Source organism: Electrona antarctica (assembly GCF_951216825.1).
Source record: "Electrona antarctica genome assembly, chromosome: 20".
In the NCBI taxonomy this organism is placed as follows: Eukaryota; Metazoa; Chordata; class Actinopteri; order Myctophiformes; family Myctophidae; genus Electrona; species Electrona antarctica.
The window spans coordinates 24,742,695-24,765,233 of NC_136801.1; the positions used below are offsets into that span (position 1 = coordinate 24,742,695).

A 22,539-nucleotide genomic window follows, 5' to 3' on the forward strand; every position below is an offset into this window, starting at 1 on the left:
TAGCATCTCTTATGCTGCAAAAGCGTAGCGTCCATTGGGCCACTCAGGCAGTCTAGCTTCTGAAAGCTCATGATGTTCATCGTCTGCACCCATGCTGATTTCACCATAACATCTAAAATGTAGATTTTTATGGTGAAATCAGCAGGTGCACAAAAAATTTATTTTCCTTTGCCTCAACGTTATGTTGTATGTATTGTCTGTGTAGAACTGACCTGTAGGCCTATCTCACTGCAGGGTTTCAAAGTTTTTCAGGCCAAGGACATATTGGATTTTAATTTATATCTTTCACATAACCAACCCAGTAAGACCTACAGTACGAGCTGAGGACAATTCTATAGATTCCTTGTAATTCTAAATCAGTAATTTTTGCTATAAAATAAAGAATTACACAGATGCTTTCCCGGTTTTAATGGGCTAAAAATCAATAAATACATTCTACAAGGCAGAAGAAGACGGTATTGGTATTTCACTCAGACCATATGGTAGCTGATGAAATATTAGAAACAAAACCTTTGTTTCTGTGGAAAAACTGGCATTCTCATCATGTCAGTGTGTGGGGGAGAAGCTGCCACGATGTTGCTTGTCACGCCTCCCAGAGAGGCTGGCTGTTTCTGGCCGTTGACTCTGTGTCTAAATCAGAGGAATGAACAGCAGCGGCAAGCAGGGACAACAACAGCAGCTCTCAGCACAAACCAGCCATATTATATCATATGCCCCCATGAAATGTTACCAATTCTGCTACAGCAACCGACTTCACTCGTGATACAACATATTGTATTCAGCTGCATTTTCTCTGAAAACATCAGACAAGCTCGAGTAATAGTCAGCTAGACAGACCGCCTGAGCGCAAAGGAGAAACAAAATACTTATTAACACTTTGATTGCTACAGGATCTCGGCAGGCCTATTTTGATGTTGCTACCGTTTAACATTGCACAAAGGCCTTGTTCGGGGCCCCACAGCAAAATGTTCTCTTATAGCGAGAATCACACGCATACATCAAAAGAAAGCTGAACTTGTCCACTTCAATTTAAAAAATACATTTTGATTTTACCATGTTCCATTCTGGAGATATTGACCTTTTTGCAACACCTGCATTTGCCTGGAAGTGGTTATCTTGAACAGCGAGCAGAGTTATGGATGGTTTAAAGTCAGAGACATTGACAGGCAGATATAAATTGAACCCAATAAATATCCTATACATCCTATACACCGAATGAAAGCCCTGAATGTGTACTTTTACGAGGAAAACGGTATACATTGATCCCATCTACAGTTAGACAGTAATTGGTTATTGAATGCAGCTTGTGCCCACCAGATAACTTCAGAGAAGACATGGACGTGAACTCCTCAATATTCACAAAATAAGGCCTATAGCGACATATAAATACTATATACCGTATGAAACAGAAGACTCTCTGCTTTCATAAGAAAAAAACTTCTACTGTAGTAATAATAAAAATCACACCCATGTGAAGTGAGTGGTGCAACTCTGTCCCATATTCTGTTCTCTGCTTATTCAATACAGCTCGCTATATACGGACTGAGGCAGAAAGTCATGTAAACCTTTTATTTACAGTTTGGTCTGTAAACTTCTACTGTAATAATAAAAATCACACCCCTGTGAAGTGAGCGGTGCAACTGTTCTCTACAGTTGCGCACTGTAGAGAACAGTTGCACCGCTCACTTCACAGGGGTGTGATTTTTATTATTACAGTAGAAGTTTACAGACCAAACTGTAAATAAAAGGTTTACATGACTTTCTGTCTCAGTCCGTATATAGCGAGCTGTAGTGAATAAGTACAGAACAGTTGCAACGCTCACTTCACAGGGGTGTGATTTTTATTATTACAGTAGAAGTTTACAGACCAAACTGTAAATAAAAGGTTTACATGACATTCTGCCTCAGTCCGTATATAGCGAGCTGTATTGAATAAGCAGAGAACAGAATATGGGACAGAGTTGCACCACTCACTTCACATGGGTGTGATTTTTATTATTACTACTACAGTAGAAGTTTTTTTCTTATGAAAGCAGAGAGTCTTCTGTTTCATACGGTATATAGTATTTATATGTCGCTATAGGCCTTATTTTGTGAATATTGAGTTCGGGTCCATGTCTTCTCTGCAGTTATATCTGGTGGGCGCAATGTGCATCCACCCAGTAACCAATTTATGACAAACTGTACATGGGATCAATGTTTACTCTTTTCCTCGTAAAAGTACACATTCAGGGCTTTCATTCGGTGTATAGGATGTATAGCATATTTATTGTGTTTATTGTTATATCTGCCTGTCAATGTCTGACAATAAACCTTCATAACTCTGCTTTCTTTCTTTGATCGCAGTAACATTGGGGGGGGGGGGGGGGGGGGTCATGGGCACATTGGGCAGCAAAAGTCTTGATCCGTACGGCTATAAAAAGTCCCATTCCACCGTTCGGTTCAGAACTATAGTATAACGGTGAGACGCGTTGTCATCATCAGCTGATTTTGTTTTTCAAGCTAGTATAGGGGAACATGCCTGGGCATGCAGCAACACCACGGTTTAGGACGCGGAAAAGTTCGTTATACATTACACCCAGGTCGATTACGTCCCCGACGCGTTCATTGCGGTCTTATCACTACAATTATAATGAATAAAAAAGCGTTACAATCACACGTCCGAGCGATCTCCGATTATGACGGCTCTGCATGGCGATATGTGATCCACCAACGGAACACTGTCTGTTGTCGTGGCGGCCCCTCGATACTGTGGTTAGTTTGTAGTATTGTAGGCTCGGGGATCGTTTGGTCGCTACAGTATGAAGTAGGAAACATGCATCTGTCCATGTGTGTTGCAGACGTTATGCATTGCAATGCCGATCGGTGCATATGTGTTTAGGCAGCGTTCCGTTCATCATGTTTTTTTCCGAGAGACAGAGGAGAGCACCCATCTCACAAGATCCTCCTCCTGGAGAAACAGGAGGGGAGGGGGGAATCGAGTATTATAGTGTTGGGTGAAATGTCCGAGGTGGAAAGCCTGGTGAGGCGAGGTTAGGTGAAATTTGATTCTTTTCACACACCGACTAGATCGGCATGGGCGCATCCATTTTACACTGGCTTCTACACGTAAAGCGGCCCGCCCTCCTGTTTTCAGGAGGGGAGGGTTTTGTTTTTTTTGTTTTTTTTTTCTGATCACGTGAGCGGGACTAAGCAGCAATGACAGGGGGATGGTTCTTCATTGTCCGGGTGGGTAAAAAGATGAATGAAAGTATGCTATAAAAAAGTGATTAGAACGTATGGATACGTGGTTCGCACCGGACGTTTGATTAATTGATAACGTATTGATACGCGATTAGCGTTCGCTGTGTTAAGAGCTGAAAATAAACTGGGTAAAGTTTTAAACGTCAAGAGGCAAAATGCATGGGGAAAAGGGTGGCTGGGGATTGCAGAGATGCATGTTTTAATGAAGCCTTTCCAAAGTGCCTGCATTATCATTATCGTTAGAAATTACTGTATACTGTAGTTGTGTCACACACTGAAAATAGTTGATGTACAAGCTCACAAAACATTGCAGGATGACTCATTGTGAGCAAGTAGATCTGCTATTTTTGGTGCATGACAGTGGCAAGCAAAAACAAATTCCATCTTCAACAGCTATCCATAGTCGGGTCAAGGGGGCAACAGCTCCACCAGAGAGCTCCAGACTTCCCTCTCCAGAGCAACATTAGTGACTTCCTCCTGCGGGATCCCGAGACGTTCCAAGGCCAGTGAGTCGATGCGTTTCCTCCAACTGCGCCTTGGTCTGCCCCGGGGTCTCCTCCCAGTGGGATGTGTCTCGAGGACCTCCCTAGGGAGACGCCCGAGAGGCATCCTATCACCTCTAAGGGAGATGCCAGCCACCCGCCGCAGAAAACTCATTTCGTCCGCTTGTATTCGCGACCTTATTCATGACCATAGGTGAGTAGTAGCCTTCTGGCTCAACTCTCTTTTCGTCACAACAGTGCGGTACAGCGACTCCAATACCGCCCCTGCCGCTCCGATTCTCCGGCTGATCTCCTTCTCCGTCCTCCCCTCACTCGTGAACAATACCCCAAGATACTTAAACTCCTTCACCTGGGGTAATGCCTCATTCCCTACCTGGGAAGTCCCCTCAATACCCTTATATGTCTAACTACGAGTCCAAAGTGAGTGACACCCACAGCCACAACAACCATGGAGTGACCATGATCTGGGCTGGTACCACCCAAACTTAGAACAAACATGTGAAAGTACATGCTGATCTGCCACCAGAATGTGGAGTGCCCTGACACCATCCATTAAAGGATGTGAAACACTACTGGTTTCTTTCAAAACAGGCCTGGGAAAAAAAGATGGCAAATGTAATTTCTTTCCCCGTCTCTTTTGTACATACAGTATAGTGTTTGTATTTGTTGATGACATATTATTGTGTACATTTCTGTACTACATTGATTCATTGAATACATAGGACCACAATGGAAACAAGTCCCTATAGGGTTTTTGTTATCCTTTTAGCCTTAACTCACTCAATGCCACAGGACGCCTTTTGACCCCTTTCCCATATGGCCCTCGTTGCCAATGATGCCTTATGACGTTTTTCTTCTTTTGCTGTTTTTAAAAGATTGCTCTAATATGGTGTGCACATGACATGTACATGACAGACAATCAATCAATCATCAAAATATGAAGGCTTTTAGGTGATCCTCAAGAGTGTTCAGACTGCTTTATCACTACTGTAGGCTATTGGGCGTATAAAGGGACAGTTTACACAAAAACTGCTTTTTTCTATCGATTACACACCCCATTGAGACTTGAATTAATGGATATATATTTATTTGTTTTGGTCGCATTCCTATATGTACAAGCCAATAATAAATGACCAGCAGTGGTTCCCTATGGAGACACAATGAGTTTCCTTTGTGATCACACTGGGGAAGGTGCAGAAGATTTAGTAAATCTATATTGCAGTATTGATACTTTATATACTTAAGTAAAACATGATGTACATACAGTATACTTCCATCATTGAGTCTAACCCAGGGAACTATGCTGGAGGGCCACGTTGGGGAGCAACTTACAAATGCAAAACTCCCCTGTTGACCCATATTTACAGCTATGGAAAAAAAGAAGATATGCGCAGTGCGCATATCTTCTTTTTTTTTGCACACACATAAAACGCAGGCCTCCTCTTGGATACTCGGTTTATTGGAAAGCATAAAAGATCGCTGAAACCAAATGGAATCATAACTGCTGAAATCTGCAAAGAAATTTATTAGAGTGAGTGATGCCGGGAGTCTGTGAGGCTGACTTTGAAATGTGCAGAGAGGGGAGATCTGCCGTGGCTTAAGAAGGCATGCCAAGGCTGTATCTTAAAGGAGCATTCAGTGATTTGGGTGATTTGGAAAAACCCCGGTCCACCCCAGGAACAAGATGTGCACATGTACGCACTACAGTGGGGGGACACGCGACAGGCCAACAGCACACACACCAAAGCCCGCCCCTGCTCGATCATGATTGGTGGAAGGCCCCTCTCTATCCTGATTGGAGGAAGGCTGGGCCACCTAGCCAAAAACGAAACCTAAGGTTTTAACCCCCAGGGCTTAACTGGGGACCAGGAGGAACTCCTTATATGGTCAGCACACTCTATAGTAGGGAGGATTATCACAACAAAACAAAAAAAGTAGTGATATTTGAATTAAGTGAAATCACTGAATATACCTTTTTCATGTTGCAGCAAATTTATATGTAGGATATTTGGCCATGGCCCCGCATCAGAAAAGATCTTGTGCCAGGGACCCCCCAATACAAGATTTTAAAATGTTTCAAACATATACCCAATTTTTCACATCTTGAAAATAGCAGATCTGCAAGCCCAGAGTCTGTTTGCTTGTATGCGTCTACATCCATAAGTGTGTGCTTCACTCTGTCAATGTATACGTGCACTTTATGCGGTGTGTCCCCCATCTGAAAATGTTTTGTGCCAGGGGCAGGGAGCCTTCGCAAATCATTTACCCTTTCACATCAGAGCTGCCCAGTCCATCATAGCTTTTAAATCTTTGCTTAAGACCCACTTATTCTCCTTGGCCTTTAGTGTCATCTGAGGTAGCCCCCTGTTCCCCTAATTAGTGCAATAGTCTGCTTATATTGTATCGTTTTGTTTAAATTTTTTCTAAATGCCTGTCTGTTTTCATGTTTTAAATGGTTGTTTATATTGTATTGTTTGTTCTTTGCTTCTTTTACCCCTGTACAGCACTTTGGTTAGCCTGGTCATGTAAAATGTGCTATATAAATAAAGTTGAGTTGAGTTGAGGGAGGGACCACCAGGAGAGGGGAGAAATGTATATCATTCTCTGCTTTGCGGCAAGGAGCCAGCTTAGGTGGTTCGGGCATCTGGTTAGGATGCCTTTCGGGCGTCTCCCTAGGGAGGTCCTAGAGGCACGTCCCACTGGGAGGAGACCCCTGGGAAGACCAAGGCGCAGTTGGAGGAAACACATCGAATCACTGGCCTTGGAACGTCTCGGGATCCCCCAGGAGGAAGTCACTTGTTGCTCTGGAGAGGGAAGCCTGGAGCACTCTGGTGGAGCTGTTGCCCCCGCGACTACGGATAAGCAGTTGAAGATGGATGGATGGATGGATGGATGGATGGATGGATGGATGCACATCAGGGTTTTGCATACACCTAGTAAACAAAGTTTACTTTAAAGGCTACATGCTGCTAAAAGGGATCACATTATATTTCGTACCGTTTTACATGAATAGAGGCCTCACTTAGAGTGTCTGTGAGGACTTATGAGTCACGGTCATTTAAAAAGAAGAATTGCTGCAGAGCATATTCCAGTGATAATACCGCGCGCCACAGTATCCTCCATTCTCGCCTGTCACATCTCCGCAGTTGGTGGAACTGTAATCTGTGTCGGTATCAATTCGGCATAAATTAGCATCGAAGGCTGCAGTCAGTCTGTGGTAGAGAAGAGGGGAAGTGAGTGATTGCGGGCCTGCTTTTTATATCCCTCAGGCCCCCCTCAACCACAACACAATATGGAAATGAGCTGTGTGATCTTATTTTAGTGTGAGAGAGAGCTGCCATTTGGTCGCTGTGTCGAGTGGAACCAAAACTGTTCCTTAGAGCATCACATCTAGGGCTATATCTTGCGCCACCCCTTAACCCTTATTTGCCATTTTTTACTATTTAAAAAAACCTTTTAAAATAGTTCAAATAGCTGATCTACAAGCTCACAACGTGTAGATGTAGATCGGCTAGTTGAACTATTTTAAATTGATTTTCAAAATAGTATGACTGAGATCACAGTGGTGGAAAAAAGTACTATGTTTTTGTTTATTTTTTTACTTAAGTAAAAGTAGCAATACAGCAATACTCAAGATCTATAAGTAGAAGTCCGGAATTCACAATGTCTTAAAGTAGGCCTAGCAAAAGTAGAAAGTACTATGTATATAGAGTGTCCCATATACAAATCTTCTCTTCTGGGGGGAGGGGTCTATCACAAAACATTTTCAGATGGGTATCCATGACCAAATTTAATATAAATCATTTTGGGGGTCCTTGGCATGAAAGAGTTTTAGAAGTTCTGTACACTACAGATTCAAGTTCACAGTTAACCTTGTTTTCAAATATGATGCTTTGTATGGTCCCGTTAATAGATGGAATGAACCAAGATTTAGAAGACATTCAGCCTCAGGTCTTAAGAATGGGATCGACTTTCAACTTATAATAACCCCCTCCCTCCCTCCCTCCAACGCTGCAGTGTGGTGCACCCAAAGTGTACAACAAGTTCTGTTAAACAACCGCCAGCCATTGCAGTCTTCTGTTTGTACCACACTCTAATGAAGTAAACACAGGGGATAGGAGGGGCCATTACTTTGCTTTTTCTGTATAATACAGAAAAAAAGTTATGGCCCCCTATTATTTTTTCACTGAAGATATTATATCTTCAATGAAATATTCTATCACTGTGATGTGAGTGTTGGGGACACATCCATATTTATGCGGCTCTATAGTGCCATTTGCGAGATATTTTTCATTTTACATTGACGGCAAAATAAGACATTATGGCATACTAATTCAAATGCATGGTGCAGATAACAATGTTTTCCAGTGCACAGACATGTCAACAAATCCCTGATAAACAATGTTTTGTTTGTTTGGTTTTCTGCAATGTTATCATTATACAGTCAGTAATGCTTGCAGGATGAGCTTGTGCATGCAGAGAATCACAGTTTCTGCGGCGCGACACACTGATATCAGCAGCATCAATCTGTGGGCTTCACAGCGCCGTGACTCCAGAAGGCGAGTTATTAATCCACATCAGTCAGCCTTTTCAAACTGATGGCACATCATAAGAAATGTCAACATGCATCGTGATAACCACTTTTACACTTGACTGGCTTGTATGCATGCATATTATATATATATATACACACACACACACACACATATATATACACAGTTACTTTTGATGCTTTTCTGTGACATCTCTGGACGTAAAAACAGATGGTGTGTGTGCGCGTGCGTGCGTGCGTGCGTGCGTGCGCGACTAAGTAGGATTTACGAAAAATAAAAAAACATAGTTACAAGGTTTCTGCCCGACAGTGACGTTATTCCTAACTGGACGACTGAGGAGAAAGTTGGCTTACTGGTTAGTTTTCACATACCTGTTAAGTGTAGTGCTAGTGTGCAGACTAGGAATGACAGTCTGTCACAAGCATGCAACGTGAAATGCAAAATGTGTAGATTCAGAATGTTCTGCTGACCGACCGGCCCAAGGACACATCTTGGGAGTTATATTTCTCTAAGAGATAACCCAATTTAATAAATGTGACCAAGGCCGAATTAGTCAGTACTTTGGCAATAGAATACTCTATCGTTATTACTTTGTAAGACATACAACCATTAATTATTTGAGTTGCACTGTTTAAAGTGCAAAAGATATCAATGTTGTAAAACCCTATTAAGTGAATAAACCTGGGACTACGCCACCGTTATTTAATTGAAGAGAAAAGGAAACTTGTCATTATTCTTAGCTTCAGTTTGTTCAAGCACAAGCACACGCACACGCACACGCACACGCACACGCGCACACACACACACACACACACACACACACACACACACACACACACACACACACACACACACACACACACACACACACACACACACACACACACACACACACACACACACACACACACACACACACACACACACACACACACACACACACACACACACACACACACACACACACACACACACACACACACACACACACACACACACACACACACACACACACACACACACACACACACACACACACACACACACACACACACACACACACACACACACACACGTTTTACCAGGTAAGAGAGCAAAAACCATAAATAGGGACTGACACTGAATCATGGATCAAAATATAACATGGGTTTATTGTCCTGGTACAGGGGCTACTAAAATGCCATAAAATACAATGTTTATTAATCTAAAATATCCTAAAACTAACTACCAAAAAGAACAAAACAAATAATAAATCCTCTTAAAAGCGTTCGGTACAAAAGTGTGCAAGAGTTAGGTTCAGATAGTTTTTGTTTAGAGCAGCAAGGGGAGCCTTCCGGGTCATTCATCATCATATTCTTCTACTTCAATGCATCATGGATCTGCAAATACAAGGCAAAGGCCAGTTTCTCTGTTCCACAGTGGTTCACAGCTAGCACACGGAAATGGCAGGGTGGAATAGACAGTAGCGCTGGATAGAATGTTACTCACACACAACGGGCAGCGTAAACTGCCCGCTGAGGTTGAATGGTATCAGCGCTCTGAAGACACCCTCCACGTCTCTGACTCATGGGCCGTCACAGCTTCTGGTCGCAGGATACAAGCTCTCCGGCAGGGACGTACTGGGCCCATAATTCAGCCCGGGAAGTGGAGTTGCGGAGGCCCTCTAGGCGCACGGCCAAAGGTGGCTCTTCCACCTGGTCCAGTCCAGGCCCAGACCGGCCTGGACCGGCCGTTCGGGAGTTGTCCTGAATATCCCAATGGCCAGCACGTCTCTGCTCTCCGGTTCCCTCTCTCTCTCTCTCTGTCTGTCTCTCAGTCAACAGTGGGCCCACACAGCAAGTGTCTCTCTCCGACTCGCTCAATGGTGTGGTACTGTTTCAATGCTCCCGGCTCTCCTCTCGGGCTGTCACCTGTCACTTCCACACAGACAGCGGCACACACATCCTTCCCTTCTCCATGTCTCTTTATACTGGCAAAAGTCATGTTCCTAATAGATTTCTTTTAAACCTTTTTTTTAAAAAACCTTTTAAACCTTAACCAGTAAAAACACATTGAGACTGCGTCTCTTTTACAAGTGGGAACTGGCCAAGAGGCAGAAATAAAATTACACTTCAATACCACATCGTCAATGTTACATTTTGGACCAGCAAATACAACATCCAGAATACATCTTACAGTACCATGAATAAATACAAAAAGTCCCCAGTCCTACTATTTAGTAGCAGGGCATAATACACCATATACACAATCTACACGATCTGAACCAATAAATAAATATATATATATATATCATATATATATATATATATATATATATATATATATATATATATATATATATATATATATATATATATATATATATATATATATATAGGCATGAACATAGGCTAGTACATATCCAAACATGTGCAGGTGTTGGACTGTACATCAAAGATGATCCTTTTGAAACTTCTCAAGGGAACTTTCAAAGCCAATTTTAGTCTGGACTGTAGATCATTCCACGACCAGGGGCCAAAAAAGGCCAGACATTTTTTACCCCCCCCTCGGATTTGAATGCTGGTACTACACACCGCAGCCAAGCATTTGACCTGAGGTTTAGGCCGTTTTGGACCAAGTTGAATTTGGATGAAATGTAAGACGGCAGGTCACCCAGAATGGCTTTATAAATTAAAATATGCAAATGCTGAAGCCTGCGAGATGCCAATGATAACCAACCGACTGCAGCATACAACGTGCAGTGATGTGTTCTGAAAGGTGAGTTAGTTATGAATCTCAATGCAGCATGGTACAAGGGATCCAATTTGGTCAAGGTTGAAGAGCAGGCAAACCTGTAAATGGTATCACCATAATCCAGAAAACTCCTCCTATTCCGTTCCCCACGCTAATGCACGTTAATGCATTAGCGTGACGTCATACTTAGTCCGGCGGAACCGGAAGTCCTTGCACACATGCAGGATCATCGACAGCGGTAGGTAGGTATGGAAAGATCATAAGTCACTGAACGGATATACAATATTATATTAATGCAAAACAAATTAAGGAACAGAAAAATAAAAAAAAGGAACCTATTTTGACACCGGTCACACAAACATCAGCCCAAATTCTCACGTCTCATCTCCTGACTCAAATGATAGGCATTACAAATTCATGGAATTATTTCTATTCACATGAACTTCACCTCCACCATATGCTCCTGAGAGAAGACATTTTGTAGGACTAGTTGAGTAGCACAGGTACAGAGTAATATAGTAAGAGAGTGGTGACACTAGCGTTGACTCCCATTGTAACAATGGAATGCGGAAGTGCTCATTCTATCTCAATGGGATAGTTCCAGCCATAGGAGCAATGTTGGAACTATAGCCCATAGGCACCCGCTGTGTGTGTGTGTGTGTGTGTGTGTGTGTGTGTGTGTGTGTGTGTGTGTGTGTGTGTGTGTGTGTGTGCATATGTGTGTGCGTGCGTGTGTGCGTGCGTGCGTGCGTCAGAAAGCAATCAGAACAGCTCCCTACATCTTGTGGTGTTGTTAACATAAGACATGACAGCTTCCTGCTGCCCAAAGATGACAGCAGGAATAATCTAGTCTAGTGCATCATTACATGACAAACAACACAGCCTCTGCTCTCCTACAGGTAACTGTCACTTTCACTGGCATTTGATGAGAACTCAACGGGAAACATTCACTGACAAAAACGGTTTCAGTTATTTGAGAGCACAATGTGGTGTTTCTCAGTTGCCTGTGTGTACTGTGCGTGTGCATGTGCGTGCGTGTGTGCAAGATTTAGCCACGGGCTAGTCAAATTCGTTTTTATACATAATTTGCTGAGAAGGTTGTTTTTGAGGCCATAATTTATTTTCCCTAATTGCATACGACAGAAACAAGACAGTGTGTTACACAACATTGCATTCAATAAATAAATAGCCTCGCTTTATCTAGCACAGAAAAGCCTTCAGAATTCAGCTCAGAAGCTGTGTTAGAGAGACAGGGAAGTTATGCAAAACACTTTGCGTAGTGTACACATAATTATCAAGACAAGACAGATCACTTGTGTTTGTGTGCATCGGCAAACGCGCCACACTGACTAGTGGTCCTTCAGGGACCACCAGAGACTGTAACCTACAGCCAACAGTATATGTCCCGATACCACGTTTTCCTTTCCCGATAACGTGCGTGTCAGTCGATACCGAGTACAGATACGATACCATTGTGTAATAAAAAAAACAAAAATCCCAGTGAGGGGCGGTCTATATCATCATACATCACGTTGCGTGCTCAGCCAATGAAATCATCACAAATGTCATTCCGGCCAATCACTTTTGGCATCTTCACTTTTCTGCCCTCACTTTTATCCTCAATATGTACTTTGCTCAGCCAATCAAATCATCACTATGGGGTCATGAGCCAATCATAAGCCAATGTTTGTGTTCACACATGCAGACCTACAAAGCTGGGCATAGCGCCCCTCAGAAATCGCACTTGTGTGAAGTGAGGGGCGCTCTTATCATCATACATTACATTCCGTGCTCAGCCAATCAACCAGAGGAGGCAAAAGTACGATGGGCGAAGCTGGCACAGATAACAAATCAGACTGGCCTGTTGTTCTGTTGAAAACGCCTCATTTCCACACAGATTTGTGCCAGGAAAAGGGAATAGCTGACCAGCGTTGCCAGAGAGTATCCTACAGTATAAGTTGTTTCCACAGACATTACAGAAACCTTTGCAGAATGCTGGCCATCAAAAAACAACGGCTTCTGAAACAGCAAATCGACATTTGCCTATGGTGACTAAGGTACAAGGCTTCACAAGTGGACCATCCTCTATAATTGTGCTGGAAGCTCGTGAGGAACAGGCTACATTTCTTCCATTGTCTGTGATCCATTCTGCCTTGTTGTGCGTTTCCTCTCACATCAGTGGCTCTGCAGGCCGAGCATGAGGAAAACCTAAGTGGTTCAGGATACTCTGGCCTGCCATTGTGAAGACTACAGGCCAGATGAACACAGATGCGTTTCGGTAGTTTTCCTATCAACGCAGAATGATGGGCATATAAGAAATTCTCCACGACAACTGGTGTGCTGGGAAAAAGTTACTGGACTCCCACATGCAGACGCCCCTCTGGGTTGATCACAGTGCTACAACGGTATATAACGTCTTGACCAGTGCTAGTAAGTACACCTTGCCGAGCCATGAGGCCCATAGGGCAGAAGCCTATATCTCCTGTTTCTGTAGCGTGAGGCAGCTTGATGTACAAGTATACTCCCCCTGGACATGATGCTAGTATGTCGCAGGGACATACCCCAATCCAACCCCCTTGAGGCTTGACCAGCGCTGTGAGTGTAACAATTTAATGGCACAGTCTCCCAGTACAACCCTGACTATATCCTTCACTGTGCCATGGCATGCACACGGCATCAACAACCTTACTGATGAGCCATTAGTTCTCCACTATCAGGATACGCAACCAAAATGCAGATTAGATTTGTCAGGGACCCCAGCTTTGTTTGATATCAGTGTGATAAGGGGGGCAGGGAGGTAATATGTGATATTGTATTTTTTGGGAAGTTGTATTTATACAACGCAGTTTCGGAAGAAGAGACCTCCTTCCGCTTGACCTTAACCACTCCTCCCTCATTATCAACAACTCCTCCCTCCTTATCAAACTCACCTGCCTTTCATTATCACCCGTCCAATCCCCGGTGCAATCACCACAGTATAAATACACCTGCGATCTCTCAACCAAGTTGTTTGTTCTGCTCCACGACAGACCAAACATGGGTTGTGAGTACTGCACTTGTAGATCGGCTATTTTCACTATTCTTCAAAATCGCCATCCTCCTCCTTCCCCCTCGATTCTCTAGGAATCCAGGGGGGGCAGTGACGGAGCAGAGACGACCAACCGCTCATTCCGAGTAGAGCAAAGATGACCCGAGTCTCTCCCTACCTTGGGTTCCTCACTCCACTCCGCATTCATCTCATTCTGTTTCAATAAACTGTTAATCTTGAGCGAAGGTGTGGTCTCTTACTAGTGAAATATATTTTATGAATAAAGATTTGCTATGGAAAAAACATTCTTTAGTGAAGCTGTCACTTTTAGAGCTAGCTCTTTTACTTCAGAAGAGAAATCAATTCAGTCGGGGGCACGATGGCGCAGTCGGAAGCCTCACAGCTAGAAGGTCCTGCATGGGTTCAATCTCCACGTCATCAGTTGGCGAAAGGTCTTTCTGTGTGGACTTTGCATGTTCTCCCTGTGTCCCTATAGGGTAGGTACCCTCACAAAAAACATGCAGTAATCCTGGTCTCTAAACTGCCTCCCCGTGGACAGCCTGATGGGACGCCTGATGGAGGGGATTTGAACTGTAACGTGTTCCTTCCACAAGCTATACGTCCAACCGGGGAAATTCCCCCACGTCAGTTGAAATGCGGCTTGGATGCTCATGCATTGAAGGAAGCATAAGGTCAGTCCGTTGCTCTCCCCAGGTTGGCAGAGGGAGTGTAGATAATTGACACTGGGTGAAAATGGGTTGCTAAAATTCGTGGGATACATTTTGTAAAAAAAAAGGCAATTCAGTCAATAGTTAGTTGGAATCAGACTGAGGTCTGACTGCATTCCTGAGTTCCACACAGAACTGTTCCATGCAAACAATGTTCGTTGTTCTTTAAGGCGTTTAACTTAGCACCACCTTTTTTGCATGGTGGGGAACATAGAACCTGGGGAACATAGGTATGCTCCCCAGTCGGTGTCTGGCACAATCCTACCATCAACCTTCTGCTCTGTCCCAGAAGGTGGTTGTCGATGCAGGTCTTGGTCCTGGGATCATCAAACTGGGTAGCTCGCCATCAACTGGGTCTCCATGGATCTCCAACCTCGTCAAAAAGCCTGACCTGTATTTGAAACCGATTTTTTATTTTAGTCTATAATCTAATTCTTTATCAATTAAATACCTTCTGTATGCCCATTTTAATCTATTTTGGTCTCTTCTTGTTACACATTTTAATATCAAGTGTATTGTATAGACTAGAGTATTGCTGAATGCAAATTCTTTATGAACTTAGTTTGTAATTCTAAATTCAAATGCCATACGAAATTGTGCACACACAGAGCTTGGAATAAACTCCCATTACACCTAATACAGGCAGCTTCTGTAGATAGCTTTAAAGCACAGCTCAAGACCTATTTCTTCAAACTTACTTAAGTTGATTTTTAATTATCTGTGTTGTTATTCGTGTCCTAACTGTTTTGCCTTATTCACTGGCTTTTTTGCCATTATTTTAATGTTCATGCTTTTGCTTTTTGCTTTATTTCTCTGAAAAACACTTTGAGCTGCATTTCATGTCATGAAAGGTGCTACAAAAATTATTACTATTATGAAATAAAACAAAAAACAAAAGTTAACTCAAATCAAAATACAGAATACTATTTTACCTCAACAGCCAAGATCTGGGTTCAGCTTGAGGTGGTTGGAAGACATCCACTGTGTGATGTCAGCCAGGCATGCAGTGATGCGCTCTTCTACCTGGGTGGCAGAAGAGCGCATCACTGCATGCCTGGCTGACATCTCACAGTGGATGTCTTCCAACCACCTCAAGCTGAACCCAGACAAGACTGAGCTTCTGTTCTTCCCAGCTAAGTCCTGCCCTATGCGGGAGCTAACTATCTCCGTAGATAGTTAAGAGTTTTCTCTCCGATGCCTTACCAGGAACGCCGCTGCTGCACAGCACACAAACAAAACATTCCACTGCCGTGCGAAGGGTCCGACTTTAGTCAAAATAAACTAAACTACTTTGCTACTCACCGAAAAAAGACTGTTTTGTGTTGTTGAAAGACTATTCACCAGGCTGGGACGTCTGGCAGACATATTTTACTTTCTGCCCCCAAAAGGTATATTATACAGAGAAGGTGGGGTCCTGAGAGGAACATAGGATCATTACAAATACACACAATTGTCTAAACAATGGTTTTACATAAAAACAATCCAGTGCTTACCCTGCTCAAACAAGCCAGTGCCTACCGAGAGCCAAGCAGGAATTAGTGAATGAGCACCAGGCTTTATAGGGGAGAGGGTAATCAGTGACTACTTGTCGTGTACACCTGAGTAATTGGGGCGTGGACAGAACTCTGTATGGAGACAGGTCTCCCTGTTGCATAATGCCAAACACATCAGGTAGAAAGAGAAAGGCAGTGACTGAAAGGTTTTTTTCTCATCTGAATCACTTTCTTACTGTATTTCACTATACCTTTTATGTCGGAGAAGTGAGAGCGCAGAATTAACAAACTGCAATTGGGATATTGGCTGCCTTTTTATTGTTTTATTTATACACATAACCGTGAGTGCCAAGTAGTACTACAAACATGTGATCTGTGAATCATCATGAATAGTTCTCTTGTTTTTGCGAGGTGTTGTGACCTGGCAGATCGGCTATTTTCACTAGTTTGCGTCCCGGGAGGAAAAACTGTATCTCTGTGAAAATGCAGGTATTGTCACTGTGTGCAGTCGTGCACACAGCTCGTCTGGTATCAATCATCACTGACAGGTCTCCGGTGTGTCTCCTTTCATGACATTATGAAATACGTCTTGCCACTCTTCCTGTCTCGATGGGAGGAGTGGTGAGAAAAGATTTAATCATGTTCATATCACCCAGAACTGACACCGTAGGAGTAACATTTTTCTGTTTTAGATTAGAGTAGCAGCACACATACTGTAGGTAGGCTACTCTATACATCAGTGTTTTCCAAACCGTGGGTCGGGACCATTTTTTGTGGATCCCTGGCAATATATTTAAAGAAAAAAGAGAGGGATATATGCCTCTCTTTTTATCTTTTCCCTAAATTTCTTTAAATTACTATTTTAAAATATTTTCAAAAATACCCCCTCTAAAATAGTTTCATGAACAACATTTCAAAAGATCTAAGAAATTCAATACATAAATAAAATGAGAAAATAGCAGATCCACAAGCTCATGACGCCTCGTGATGCGATGCGTGACATGCGTCGTGAGCTTAGATTGCCTATCTATTTTCAGTAGTTTGGGTCCCAGGGAGACAAATGTTCTCAGATACATAGAGTACTGTTTAAGTTTAAAACGAGTAATACACTGTCTGGATGTCCGATGTTGTCTTTTAGGATCTTTTGATATAAAAATACACAAAAATGTATTTCTTTGCATTTTGTGGCATCTATTGTTACACTGTAAAAAGAATTACAACATTACAGTGTAAAAAAAACAGGTTATAACAGGTAGATTTAAAATAAAATAAAATATCTGTAAAAGCGGCATCATAAATGTGTCAATTAAATAACATTTTTTACCTGTAAAAGTGGCATTATAAATGAGTCAATTAATAGTTTTTATCCGCAAATTGATTATTAATTGGTAAAAACAGCTTTATTCAGCAGAATTAGCATTATCAGACTGCTATTACTCCAATTATTTAAGTAACTTTTACATACAGTTGTCGTAGATCTTACATTAAATGCCATTCAATTTCACTGAAAAATACAGGGCAAATTACAATGTTTAACTGCAAAAGCGGCATTATAAATATGTCAATTAACAGTTTTTATCTGCAAATTGATTATTAATTGGTAAAAACAACAGCTTCATTCAGCAGAATTTGCATTATCAGACTGTAAAAGTTACTGAAATAATTGGAGTAATAGCATACAGTTTTCGTAGATCTTACATTAAATCCCATTCAATTTCACTGAAAAATACAGGGCAAATTACAATGTTTAACTGCAAAAGCGACATTATAAATGTGTCAATTAACAGTTTTTATCCACAAATTGATTATTAATTGGTAAAAACAACAGTTTTATTCAGCAGAATTAGCATGATCAGACTGCTATTACTCCAATTATTTCAGTAACTTTTACATACAGTTGTCGTAGATCTCACTGTAATGGAAATGAAATGAAACTCTCCATGTCCTGCTGCATCAGAGTGTGAGGAGAGTAATCCACAACAACTCAACTAGTAGTTGAATAGACTTAACGAGCCCATCAGTGACAACATTCCGCACCTGGGCAGAGACAAAGCAGTCTACAGCAGGGCCATTAGCGGGGCGGGTGGGGGAGGGAGAGTAGCAGCGTTGTTTCCTTTTTGAAAATCATCTCGAGGGCCGCAAGCTTGTGTTTTAGTTCAATGTCTTCCAGTTTCCCTTACAGTTTCACTTCTGTATGTATCCTATATGAGTTATATGACTGGATATGGAGACATGGGAAGACTTCTGTTACTGAACAAACAATAATTATATCAATGATTACTAGAGCTATTTTAACTACACATATCCCTTACAACACCTTTAACATTTCACAAAGGGTAATATTAAGTTCTGTATGATAGACCTATTTCTGTATTTCTGCTGAAATCACCAGTCAAAGAGGTGTAAAATGGTCTCAAATCATCCATAATGTGATCATTAACAGGTGATCTGTCCAATGCCAGACGATTAACACGTTTAGTCTCTGCATTTGAATGCATTGTCTACAGTGAATGAAGCATCAGCCATCATCATTTAGCCTGTTCACATTTTAACCTGGGGGAAGAATGTGGGGTTTGTTCATTGTTTAGCATTTGGAGGAAAACATAATAATATTCAGTTATGATTTAGTTATGATTTTATATCTGTTTCCTGATTTGTGCAAAGCACAATTACCTTGTTGGAACTATGATAATAATAGATGTAAGCACAAGTGATAATACTTGCTGGGCATTTCTGCCTGACGCACCTCCGACGGTGCCATGGTGCTGGCTGCAGGGTCATCAGCCGGGAGCCACCCTTCACAGATGTTTCGCTCCTTTAATCCCGGAACATCTCTGGGTGGTGGAGCAGCGACAGGGACGTCTCCCTGCCGCCCCCTGCAGCCAGCGGAAGGATCCTTGTTCTCCCCACACTCTGTCCCCTGTGTTATTGCTTTTGTGGTTGTGGAATGAGTCCCAAGGGACTATGCATGGCAGGGACGTCCATCTCCCTGAGTCAGGCGTGGGCTGACCGCATACCACAGCATCTCAGGGTGGTGGAATATAGTAGCAGGAAAGGTTCCCTACTGCCCCCTGTCTAAGCTCCTTGTTTTCCCCACGATTTGTCATTTCTCCTGAGCCACAACCAGAAGCTTCCTTGTTCTGCCTCCTCTGCCAGGACTTTGAGGGCATTCTTAAGCTTGGAGCCTTTGATCCCAAGGGACTTTAGTAGCCGCTGGGTGGATGCTCCAGTGTAGCCTCTACACCCGACTTCCACTGGGTATGTGAAGGCTCTCCACCCTGCTTGTGAGCACTCACTTGCCAGCTCTGAATATTTGTCCCTCTTTCTCTCAAAGGCAGCCTCCATTCCCTCCTCCCAAGGAACTGTCAGCTCTACCATGATGACTGTCTTAGTAGAGGTGGACCACAACACGATGTCTGGTCGTAGAGAGGTTGTGGTGATCTCTTGCGGGAACTTCAACTGCCGGTCTAGGTCAGCCCTCATGTTCCACTCGCTTCCAGCTGACAGGAGGGACTGTGGGCTCTTGGTGATGCTCTGCGGCTTGCCCCCTTGCTTGACAAACTGGATCGACCGCTCTGCTGTTCTTGAACTGGCGCCATTTGCTTCCATTCTGCGTACTTCCAGGATTTCAGCCAGTTTCCGCAGAACGCGATCGTGGCGCCATCCATATCGGCCCTGCGTCAAAGCCACTTTACAGCCAGAAAGGATGTGATGCAAGCTTGCGTTCTGGGAGTCACAGAGCTTGCAGGTCACCTCTGTCCCGTACCACACATGCAGATTCCAGGGACTGGGAAGGGTGTCGTATGTGGCCCTGATGAGGAAACTCAGCCTCGCTTGGGGCATTCTCCACATGTCTGGCCATGTAATGACCCTGTTGACTACGGCCTCCCAATTGGTCCATCTCCCTTGTTGCTGTTGGCCCACAGCCTTGATCACATAGCTCTCCTCTTCCATTTTCACCACTTCTGAAACCACAAGGTCTTTCCTTTCCTTCTTTGAGGCTTTGGACCACTTTGTGGGTGCTGTTCCCCAGCCAAAACCAGCCCTGCCAGACTGCACTTGTCCTACCATTTCCTGGTGTTTCAGTCGGACGATGGCCTGGTCTACTGTCTGCATAGCATTCCATTTACGTCCTGTGCGGACTTGGGCCTTGGCGTTGCGGACAGTTGGATCAGGTGAGTCTCTCAGCTCGAACACAAGCCTCACCTTCTCCTGTTTGTAGCCCAGGCTGATGGATTTCAGTGGCAGCTTCAGTGTGGTTCTTCCAAACAGAGCTGTGTTGGAAAGACATCTGGGAAGGCCCAGCCACTTACGGATGTAATTGTTGGCTTTTGAATCCATCTTGAGGACAGTTGTGGAGGTGATATCACACAACTTTAGGGGCCACATCAAACGATGGAATAGGGTGAACTGGTAACACCAGACCTTGAGTTTCCCTGGGAGAAAGCTTTGGTCAATTTTGTTCAGGCCGTCCAAGAGCTGAGATGTGACTGAGGCAGCCATGTGCTTGTCAGACAGGTCGGCAGTGTAAAGCCTTCCAAGGCTCCGAACAGGTTCATCAACCACACGTGGGATTTCCTCACCATCCACTGAGAATGAGATGTTGTCATTCCTGACTCCTTTCCGGATGGAGAGGCTGCGTGACTTGGTAGGTTTTATTTTCATCCGGGCCCATGTTAGAAGCTCCCCAAGTCTTTTCAGGAGTCTGGAGGTACACACTGCTGTCTGGAGGAGGGTGGTGACGTCATCCATGTAGCTCCGTAGGGCCGGGAGTCGCTGACCTGATTGGGATCTGACTCCTCGGACCATCTGTCTTCCACCAATCAGGATGATCTCAAAGGCTATTGTGAAGAGGATTGGAGAAATGGAGCAACCCATTGCTATCCCCTTCTCTAGCTGGTGCCAACCAGTTGAGACCTCCTGAGTTGTGTAGCAGACTTGGAAGTTGTTAAAGTAGTTCACTACAAGGCTCTGCATGCAGGGTGGAATATGGAAGAAGTTGAGTGCAAAGCTGATGAGTTGGTGGGGAACCGACCCATAGGCATTTGCAAGATCCAACCAAACCACGTGTAGATCTGCTTTTTTGCGCTTGGCTGTCTGGATTTGCTCCCAGATCATAGCCGAGTGCTCCACGCAGCCAGGGAAACCTGGGACGCCTGCCTTCTGACAACTGGTGTCGATGTAATTGTTTGCCAGAAGGTAGTTGGTCATGCGCTTTGCCACCACAGTGAAGAAAATCTTCCCTTCCACGTTGAGCAGGGCTATGCCTCTGAACTGGCTGATGTTATGAGAGTCTTTCTCCTTTGGGATAAAGGTTGTGATTGCCCTGCTCCACGCTGATGGCATGGCTTGGGTTTTCCAGGCAACGCCCATCAGCTTCCATAACAGCTTCAGGAGTCCAGGACAGCTTTTGAACACCCTGTATGGTACTCCATTCGGGCCGGGTGCTGATGCAGCTCTCGCTCGCTCAACCACCTGCTTGACCTCAGCCCATTTCGGGGGAGTGGTGTCAAACTGCGAGGAAGGCTCAGGTGGCTGAGGTACATGGCCTGGTGATCCGAGGGGGTTGTTCTTTTGGCTGTCACTGAGCTGAACTGTGATGTATTCCTCCAACTCCTGCTCACGGATCTGCAGTGTCCCATTCTTCTTTTCCTCCAGCAGGCCTCGGGCATACTTGAAGGGGTCCCGGGAGAAGCTTGCCCTTGCTTTCTCCTTGCGGCTTCTGCGTTTCCTGATCCTTTCAGCTCTCCTCAGGTGTGCGAGTTTTACTTTGATCTGGTTCCACAGGTTCTTCAAGCCGTCTTTATCCTGGTCATTGGCTTTTCTCCATTGTTTCCGTAAGAGGCGTCGTTCCTTTACGAGCTGGAGGATTTTCCTCTCCCGTCTCCCGATCTGATTGGGAATAATCCTCCTCTGAGGCATTTCTCCAAATCGCTCTTTGCCTTCCTCGTAGATGATGTCCCCCATGATGTTCAGTTTGGAGGTTACGCTGCCTCTTAGTGTACTTTGGAGGGTGGTACATAGATTTTCATCGAAGCTGCTCCAGGATTCTTTGTCATTGGCTTTTGGCCACTTGACTTTGGCTTTCCGGATTGGCTTCTCTGATGCTCCTCTTGTGGGTTCGCTGCTTGGCGTTTCGTTGTGCTGTGGGCTGTGCTGTTGTTGCTGCACCTCCTGCTGGGAAGGCTGGTCCTCCTCTCTCTCACCAGTTGCAATGGTTGGATCAATAGCACTGTGGTGCTCAACCTGGCTATGATT

General features: G+C 43.8%; 1 long non-coding RNA gene across 1 annotated transcript; it reads right to left on the reverse strand.

Moving 5' to 3' along the window:
• Positions 1-12,152: 12,152 nt before the first annotated feature.
• On the reverse strand, positions 12,153-16,306 carry LOC306913061. Its single transcript, XR_013788474.1, has 3 exons — positions 16,282-16,306; positions 16,091-16,202; positions 12,153-15,179 (listed from the first exon to the last, which is right to left on the reverse strand). It is a non-coding gene; the product is annotated as an uncharacterized lncRNA (long non-coding RNA).
• Positions 16,307-22,539: the final 6,233 nt, after the last annotated feature.